General features: G+C 38.3%; 1 non-coding gene across 1 annotated transcript; it reads left to right on the forward strand.

Annotated features, from left to right (window-relative positions):
• The first annotated feature begins 5,982 nt into the window (after positions 1-5,982).
• LOC141694776 (small nucleolar RNA R71) lies at positions 5,983-6,089 on the forward strand. The gene has a single exon (XR_012564059.1). It is a non-coding gene; the product is annotated as a small nucleolar RNA R71 (small nucleolar RNA).
• Positions 6,090-8,050: the final 1,961 nt, after the last annotated feature.

An 8,050-nucleotide genomic window follows, 5' to 3' on the forward strand; every position in this document is an offset into this window, starting at 1 on the left:
TTTTATTTTGTAAATTCGAAGGGCACAATTTTATTTATTTTAAATCCAAATTTTATTCTTATATTTAATTAAATGGCGGATAATATTCAGATTCTAAAAACAAATTTTGTTTTAATTATTGAACGTGATCCAGTTAAGATGGCCTATTTTGAAACGTGGATCCATTTTCTAAACAAACACGCCATTGTGCGCTTCACATTAACTACTAATGTCAAATTAAATGTTGAGCTTCTCAGGCTTGTGCACAGAACAACAACAAACTCCTCTGTTGACGAACAACTGGCTTTTTATTTTGTAATTGGCAATGAGACCATCAGAATCACAGAAGACAATTTAAATGAACACCTTCAGCTACCTCGTGATAACTTTGATGCCATTCCACTTGACTGGGAAATATTCAGTTTCTTCCAAAGTATAAGAAGCACATTAACAGGGGATGGCGATTTTCCTAAACACTTCAACAAGAGTCATCTTCGCAAGGAATGGAATATTTTCTTCAATATATTATCTCACTGCTTGGCTCCCAAGACTGGTGGATTCCATGGACTGACTCACTTCAATCAAGTGGTTGGTGTTGCTGTCGGAAATAATCTTCGTATCAACTTTGGGCGTTTGTTCATGAAGCACATTTTGGAGAACCAATCTCAGCATTAAAACTTTATCTTATATACAAGGTTTCTTCAGATTGTGCTCAATGGAAAACTGTCAGAAGCACAAAAGGCATCAACTCACAGTGACATCCTGGAAAATTCCCCTATCATGTCCCAGTTGATAGTGACTAAATTGCTCAGGAAAGGAAACTATCCAAATGCAAATGTTGCTTTCCTAACAGAATACATGATAGATGTCTTTGCTGTTATCAATGCTCAACATGAAGATGAAGACAAAGAAGGTGAACCTCAAGCTGATGATGCACAATAGGAGAACATGGCTCATACACCTGAAGAGAATGCAAATGAAGAAGCAGATCAACCTGAGCCTGATGATGTTGATCAAACAGAAGTTGAAGTTGAACCATAGCAAGAAGCTGTACCTGACAATGCTCAACAACATCAACCTGAAGCTGCTGGACAACCTCTTGAAGCTGCTGAGTCTACCCACTCTAATATATCTGTCTACAGACCAGCTTTCTCAGGTATGTGTACATCTGCTATGAGTAATACTTATGAAGCATGCTTTGGTTCCATTAGTATAGATCAATTACATCTTGACATTCATCACACACAACTACTTATTGAACAAGTAGATAGGAGAGGTGGTGAGTTTGGCATACCACAAAATCATAACCACCCTCTAGAGCCCAATCAAACACCTACAACTCTCTTATCCCAAACCCTGGAGTATAAGGACCCAATGCATATAGAGGGAGAAACTGCACTAGATGCAGCAAATAAGGAAGGTACTTAGAGAGAACCCACAGCTCTGTCTCCACTGAAGCAAAGCAGAATATCTCCTGAGACAACTGTAAACCTCCAGGTATCTTCTCAACAGGATGCTCTAGCTAAAAAGGCAACTAACCAGTTACTAGATCTATCTTCTCAACAAGGTAGATCTATTGAAATTCATCCGTCAGCCATGACATTCTGTAACGAGTCAAACACACCCTCAACTGTCCAAGCTCTACAAGCTTTAAATGCATCTATTAGAAGAGCACTATTTGGTGAGGATGAATTGACGGTAACAGGACATTTGACCATATTACGGTTATAATATCCCGTTCAAGGTCCCTCGACGGACCATATGCCTTCACAGGTGTTAGGAGAGAGTGTTGTAATCGCTGCCAAATCTAGCACAACACTTACCTCCCCAGGATTGATAACTATGGATACATCTGCAGATAGTGGATCTAACATAGGCGTGGATCGACAACCCATTGGCAATGAACTAGATTTAACTAGTATGCCTAAGGGGAATGTATCTTCACAGATACAAGGGGAAGCTAGGGATCAGATGCCAAATATGATAACCCTAGAGCTCCTCCCAGAGATTGTAACTCTGGGTGAGTCATCTAGTGATGACAGGAAACTTGTCTCAAACAAGGATCGGGAATTGCAAACTCCCATTGCACCACTGCTGACCTCCTTAAGGATGGCTCCAGTGTCTTCTGCAGGTACTTTTAGAACTCGGAGCTCTGATCGGAGTGCACATGTGAGAACGAGTGACACACATCACCCCAAACCGAGTGCTAGAGTGATGAGTGATACACTGCGAAAAGCCTGTGAGACACCTACCATCCAAAATACACCCACAGATCTATCAAACTATATCACCAAATCCTATCTTAAAGAGCAGCTGGCTTTCAAAGATAATTATCTCAAAGAACAACTGGCTCTTAAAGACCAACATTTTCAGACAGAATTATCTCTCAGGGATCATGAAATTGCCAGTCTTTCTGATCAACTTGAACTTCAGCAAACAACATTCACTAGTTTACGGGAATTCATTGAGCGATCTCTATCTCACACAGGAAAAGGAAAGGCAATTGCCAATACAAAGCCAAAGCTCTCAGTTAACAAGTAAGTGCCGATCCCGGTCTCTTCTGAAGCACCTCTTGCCAGTACTGGGCCAATGACCTCAGTCAGCAAGCAACTGCCTATTTCTATTGAGATCCCTGTCTCGACCTTACATGCTCAATCAACACCAGCTCCGAAGGATAACTCAACTGAGGCAGAGAAAGGGTGGTAGAACAAGAAAAAGTAGACATTGATGTTGATCTACTTCAAGATGCCTTTCAGTCTACTGGAGCTTCCTATGATGAATTTGGAGATGAGATAAAGGAAGAGCAAGAAGAGAGAATTGATGAAAGGGTGCTCCTCAAGGAAATATTCACTAAGGAAAGTGCAACATCTCAGGGGGAGTAATCAGGACATCTGAGCCAAATAATTACAACTCAGAAAAATCTGTTGACTCTGATATATGCTCCAAGACCCTTATTTTCTGAAGATGAACTGGAGGAAGGTGAAATAGATGAAAGTGATGTTCCGATGGGGTGTGAGCCAAGATTTGAAAAAGTGTCTACATAAGAAAAAAAGATCATTACTGAGGACGAAGATTTTGAAGATGAAGATGCCTTCTCCGACGACTATTTATTCTATGGACTGCCAGAGAAAATCAATCGCTCTTATATAGAAATTCAAGAAGAAATGGAAAGATCAAGAGCAAGAATTCAGAGAGCCATTCAAAGAAGGGAGAACATAGAAGCAAGAGAAGCATATCTTCGAGCTAATAGGAGAGGAAGCAAATGGGAAGAAATAAAGAAGAAAATGGATAAACAAGAAACATATCACTATTCAGACCCTGGTAACTCTAATATGTTGAGAACTGTGGAGCATTACAGAAAGGGATATGAAAACATCCATGAGTTCTATGATCAGTTCAGAAAAATAATTACTGGAACTACTGTGAACATTCTGAAGAATGGATGGAAGATCACTATCAATCACAGAGATGGTCTACAGATGAAGGTGTCTACCAGTGTTCTGAAGAAGTTAAACATTGTTGAATTGTTTGTCTTAGCCTCAAAAATCCCATGGTTGAAATTAAATGAGAATGAATATTTTAGAGACAAACTTTAGAGAATGATGATGGATGTATCCCCTCAAGCCTTTATGTATCCATTCGTGATCAAAGTATTTGCGAGTGGCAGGATGCAAAACATCATCATGTCTGACCAACACTTAAGAACCATTCGTTTTGTACAACTTACTTTCCTGGAAAGTCAACTCAGGAGCAAAAGAGCTAAACTGGAAGCTCCAGGTGTTAAAAGATCAGAAGCAGATTATAAAGCTGCTGAATTTCTATATGCTTATAGGCCCAATGATAAAATGATCAGAGATTCAGAGAAGCATATGAAGAAGGTTACAAGAGAGTATCATGAGATGGTGTTCATTAATGGAGAACCAGAAATTAATCTTCTGAAAGATAATGAACCCATAATCAGTACTAACAATAAAGGGGAGCTTGTCTTCAAAATCAACAAGTGCAAGATCAAGATCAAAGACTTCAGGACAAGTGAATCAGACTCAATACAACAAGCTTTAATGGATGTAAACCTATCTACATGTAAAGAGGACAAGGTTGCTTTGATTCCTATCATTAAGATACTTGATGAAGTGATGGAAGAAGAATCAATCAATGACACTAAAAGAGTAAGAGGACATCCAAAAAGGATAACAGTGTTCGTAATGTCCAGAAAATCATCACTATTGTTTGATCTTGTTCCTAAATGCACCAAAGTCAAATATCTTGAGATAATGCTTCATGAGCTGAACAATCCACCTCCAGTCAATGCACTTGAAATAAAAGCTCGTTATTGTGTGCAAGCTAGATTGAATGAGCTGAAAGAATCCCCTCCAAAACCTTCAGATCCTAAGAAGAAAGTCACTAAGAGAAAATCTGATCACTCAAGAAGGCGAAGGAAGCAGGAAGCAGAAAAGAACAAAGACAAAAAAGACATAGAATATACGTTCAGGCTAGAGGAACACTTCTTTGTAATTTATAACTTAAGAAATCTGGAATTGAATATGTAATCCAAAATGTATTTAATATCTTTATCTATTTTGAGGTTGTACTTTTTCTTATTATCAGTTGAGTTATCCTTAGGGATTTGCTTGTCGAACTCTAACAATCAAATAGGGGGAGATTACAAAGCATAATGTAATGTAACATGTAATCGAGGAATTATAACTCAACATGAAATCAGAAACAGATAAACAATATTAAACAGTGAAGCACATGAACCCTACAGATGAAGACATGATAAACACAAAGAACCAAAAGATGCAATATACTCTTTAAGTCCTCAAATAGAGCATGGGAGGAAGTTCATTGTCATGTTCAAGCAGCCATGAAGAATAAGACATTAAAGGACTTTAAGCATCAGTTACATAAATTGACTTTAAGTGTTACAGATCAAGGGTTCAGTGAAAGAAGCAATGGATTTTTACCAATCTGTATCAGCTCAGAAACACAAGACAAATTGAATTAGGTTCTCCCAATGCTAGTTGTTTGTGAACCAGACCAGTGCACCAAACATCACTATTCAGAAAGGGATTTTAATTCAGTTACAGAAGAAAGTGTAGATACAGTGAAGAATGGAAAAACAGAAGCAAAAACATTCTAAGGCAGAGAGCTTATCACCTTGGTTGCCATAGAGGTGTAAGGACTATTTCCTCTGTGTAATCTCTATGGTCGCCACAGAGCAGTCGCCATAGAGAATTATTCCAAGGCAACACAGTGGTCCCCATAGAGAATTACTCTAAGGCAATACAGTGGTCGCCATAGAGAATTACTCTAAGACACCACAGTGGTCGCCATAGAGAATTACTCTAAGGAAACACAATGGTCGCTATAGAGAATTACTCTAAGGAAACACAGTGGTCTCCATAGAGAATCACTCTAAGGCACCACAATGGTCGCCATAGAGCACCAACTGGTCGCCATAGAGCAACACAGGATACACTGGTCGCCATAGAAGAGAAGAAATAGAATGTACCAGTCGCCATAGAATAGTTGGTGATTTCCAATGAATTAAACAAGCAGCAATTTAAAGATTTGTGTGGACACAGTAATGCCACCTGTCCAATGAAATTAAAAGTCTACATTAGCAGCTAAATGAATATATTTCATTTCAATCATCTTCTTCAGCAATACAGTTTAGTTTACGAGAGCTCCGTTAAAGCCCCTCATTTATTAAGCTTGTAAACATATTGTTATGCTGCTAAATTTATTGTAGCTAATCAATTTATCGATTAGATTGTAGCAACATCAAGGATTATATTAATAAGAAAATATATTCCTTGAATTGTTTTGTGTCTAATTTGATTCCGTACTTTTAACGAAGAAATTGTAAACAAATCAAAAAGATTGTAGGTATCATATTCAACCCCCCCTTTCACGATACTTTGGGACTAACAATCAAGCATAGGTCTACATTGTGCGCCTAAACCATTATAGAAACAATTTATAATCATCCAATCAGGCATGCTATGGTGTGGTCACTTCCTTAGCATCTCTTTGTATCGATCCCAAGCCTCACACAGAGATTCTCCAGTTTGCTGCGCAAACTGAGTAAGAGCATTCCTGATTGCAGCAGTCTTCGCCATAGGAAAGAATTTAGTTAGAAACTTTTGAGCAAGATCCTCCCATCTGGTGATAGACCTTGGTGGTAGAGAATGTAACCAGTACTTCACTTTATCCCTCAAAGAGAATGAGAATAATCGCAGCTTGATAGCATCTTCAGTCACATCCTTGAACTTAAAAGTGTCGCAGATCTCGATGAAATCCCTGAGGTGCATCTTGGGGTCTTCAGTAGGAGAACCCCCAAACTGAACTGAGTTCTGTATCATCTGAGTTATGCTCGACTTGATCTTAAGAGTGTTAGCCGCGATGGCTGGTCTGATGATGCTTGACTGAATATCATTGATCTTCGGCTGAGAATAGTCCATCAAATCCTTAGGATTATCTGCTTGATCTCCCATCTCGATTAAAGCTGGTTCTTCGACTTTCTCTTCGTCCTCAAAATCTTCCCTTCGCTCCACTACAACTTCTTTCTCGTCTTTATCCAGAATTCTCCTACAAGCTCGCAAACGCGTATGCATACACGATTGCTAGAGTACCTGAAACACGACAAGAAAAAGAGTAAGTAAGTAACAATCTCCGAGTCAATGAACTTTAACGATCACTGATGACAAACAAATAAACTAAAATTTAACACTGCAGTCCTTGACAGCGGCGCCAAAAACTTGTTAGGGCTAAACATACGCTAATATTCATGCAAGTATACGTGATCAAAAGTAATATAGAATTATTTTTAGTTTGTTCCCACAGTGACTGGTTTAGGTTAACTATGTCATTTATGCACTTATGCAACAATAATATGGTTATTATTCAATGCTAAAATGATAACAAATTGGGGTTTGTTTATAACTAAGAATTAAACTAACAATTATAACTAAGAGAACAAGAATGGTTGAATAAATATATATAACAAATATGGGATTCTAACTTCATTAAATACTTCATTCAATAGCCTTATTGATCTTAACCTTAGCATACAATGGTGATGATACTAATCAGATAACACGAAATTGCTAAATTCCAACTTTCGATGCACGAATAACATACTACCAGACATCCACAAAAGAGATAGAAGCTGAATAGACACCAATTATATTGAGACCCTATATGTCTATAAAATTTGACAACATAATGGCTTAATGCACAAGTTATCTATCATGATTATATAGGGCAAGTAAGATGGTTAAAATTACCTACAAATCATGCATAACAATAACACATGAACCTATGCTAGCATGGCAAGTTCTAAATCCTTAAATTCATTGTCGCTTCATTAAAGATTAACACACTATCTTATAAGTTCACGACGCTCATAAGACGAATAAGCACAACCAAAACTAGGTTATCATACAATCACCAAACACTAAGGTATCAAAACAAATTAACTAATGAAATCTATAAATAAATCCGTTATAACCCCACGATAACGATTAGCCCATAATCGGACTCATCATCAACGTGGGTTCTGATGAAAGCATGGTATAATAAATGTAGTCTTTATACTGAATAAATAATAAACTAAGTACGAAATAAGAGTATAGGTTCACGAATAAGAAAACTAGCATCCAAAGTTACAACTTAGAACAAAATCTTCGTACGGCTTCGTTGAATCGTGCTAAAACGGTCTTCTTACGCCTTCTTTCTTGTGCTCTGGTACGTCTCCTTATGAAAAACGTCTTTATTTATGTATATATAGCAGCCCATGCAAAGTAGAAGTCCTCCAATCAGAAGCCAAGTAGAATCAGGATTTTAACATCCCGACCCGGCGCGGCCGCGTGCTTGATCAGCGCGGGCGCACTGTGTCTCTGAAGTTTGGGCGCGGGTGCACGCTTTGACAGCGCGGGCGCGCTAGCCTCCTGGACAAAATTCCACTTTTCTTTCTTTTCTTGCTGCAATGAGTTGGTTTCCCGAGCTTTATTCCTTGGACACCATCCTAATACCATATTAGCACAAAAACAATGCTAATTAACCT

This window comes from Apium graveolens, chromosome 10 (genome assembly GCF_009905375.1).
Source record: "Apium graveolens cultivar Ventura chromosome 10, ASM990537v1, whole genome shotgun sequence".
NCBI lineage: Eukaryota > Viridiplantae > Streptophyta > Magnoliopsida > Apiales > Apiaceae > Apium > Apium graveolens.